The following is a 2,171-nucleotide window of genomic DNA, read 5'->3' as shown; positions in this document are numbered from 1 at the left end:
CCGGTTCCAGAGCCGGTAACGGACAGCGCGAGGAGGCGGAGGAGCGTTTTGAATAGGGCTGTTTTTATTTGAACCTGTGTGCGTGCTCTGTCCCGTGTGGGATGTGCTCACCTCGGGGCCGGCACTTGGACACCCCTGGGGCACCGCAGCGGAGAGTCCTGGTTTGCCTTTGGCTGCAGCCCCTCTGGGGGCAGGTGATGCCGCGGGTGTGAGGTCAGGTGGCACAGAGGGCCGACATCAAGGGGCTTACATCGTGCTTCTTACGACACAGCACAGCTGCATCACAAAAGACCCTCCTGCCGCTTATTACTGAGACCTCACAGAGGCTGAGTGGGGCCGGGAGGAAGGACTGCTGCTGGGGAAGTGAGGGCAGCGTTGGTCGGCATCTCATCTGAGCGCTGTGGGTACCAGGGGAGCGGAGTCTCCTCCGTGGGGATGCGGAGAATCACCTCGGTGTCTGGTGTGCACCTGAGCAGAGAGAGGAGGTACGAGGGACAAAGGAAAGAGCAGGAAAGGCAGCTGTGCTGAGGGAGCGGTGGACAAAAGCCCTATGAAAGCAGAGGTGGGGTTGTGGGGCACAGCTCTCGCTCAGCATGAAGCAGAGCGCAGCACAACTGCCCAGCAAACCCTGTCCCGGCTGAGGGAGAAGAACAAAATCAGCTGCCCCTCCGTCAATCCCAAAAGACAAACAAAAGCAGAGAAAGCACATCAGAGCAGCCGGTTACATCTGCTTTCTCACACAGAAAGGACAAACGCAGCAAGCTGGGCTTGCTCAGAGGTGTGCTCATCTGTCTGTGCATCAGGCCAGGACAAACTGTGCCAAGAGTGCCTCCAATGCAGGACTCCAAGCTGCTAGCAAAACCTACCTGGGCTCTCTTGAAGGATGGGGGTTTTTAAAGAGGGAAGGCAGAAATGCAGACACGAGTGGGTACATGGGGGCTTCCAGCTCCTCGGGGCTTCACAGAGAGCCAGCAACAGTCCCACATTGCTGGGTGCCTTTGCACTTCCAGGCTAAGCGCAGCTTACGCCCGGTTTTACTCTTTCAAGTAGCAAAGCCTGGAACCAAAGGGTTAATTGGAAACACGGACGGCTGGTGGAGTCGTGTGAAAAGTTGCAGGGAGGTCAGTGGGAATCAGCAGAGATGGCGGAGAGGCTCTGGCACGGAGTGCTGCCTGTCAGGGCGGGTAAGCACCGAATGCCTGACTTGTGATATTACACAAACTTTCCACTTGGGCCTTCCTGCTATTTTTAACTTTTCTCCCAGCCACCCTCAGTAACCCCAGCCCCACCAGCTGCCGAGCCTAACAAATTCCTTTTTTTTTTTTTAACTTCTTTCTTTTAATCGGAAAAAAAAAAAAAGGAAGTTGTACTAATCCATCATGCAGCCACTCGCCTCTCCCACAGCCTCCTGACACGTTCCAGGCTGTCCTCCTGCTTCACATCACTCCTCTGCAGCCGTACCTGGTTTACTGTTAGAACCCAGTGAGGTCCAGCCTCCCTGGAGAGAAAAGCCTCCCTTAACAGGTATCTCTGTGCTGTGAGCAATGCGTATAGCTGCTGCAAATAAACATCGGCACGCACGAAGTACTGCACACAGCTGCAGGTTTCAGGCTACGTCACAGTCAAGATTTAAACATATTTGACCAATTTTTGGTCAAGTTTATAACCCTGATCAGCTGACAGCATAGAAAGCTGAGGCACTCAACTGCTCTGAATCACCTGTGCTCTGGGCAGGACCCCAGCACTGTGGGACAAGGTGCAGCATCAGCCTCCAGCTTGCTGTTTGCTGGGATGGGCTCCCACCACGGCTGTGGTAGAAAATAACTTGTCACAGCAGGCTGCTGGTATACCTCAGCCTACAGACTTGGCCAGCCTGTCCCTCGGCCCTGGAGAGGATAGCCCCACGGTCCCGTGAGCCATCTGGCAGAGCCTTCTCCCCGTCAACAAACAGCAAGGATTCTCCTTGCCCTTCATAACTTTAATATCTAGCATAAACACGGTGCACACTGGTGGGAGGGAGTGGAGATTAACCACAGCCTCCGTTCTGCAAGTAATCAGCTACCAATGAACGAGGGCAGGGAAAGAGCGCTGGGAAAGACAACAAAGTGTTGCCTTTTTGCTGCCAGTGAATGCCTCAGACTTTTTTTTTCTTTTTTTTTTTTCTTTTTTTC

The sequence above is a fragment of the Meleagris gallopavo genome, chromosome 22, assembly GCF_000146605.3.
Source record: "Meleagris gallopavo isolate NT-WF06-2002-E0010 breed Aviagen turkey brand Nicholas breeding stock chromosome 22, Turkey_5.1, whole genome shotgun sequence".
In the NCBI taxonomy this organism is placed as follows: domain Eukaryota; kingdom Metazoa; phylum Chordata; class Aves; order Galliformes; family Phasianidae; genus Meleagris; species Meleagris gallopavo.
This window is presented reverse-complemented; position numbering follows the sequence as displayed.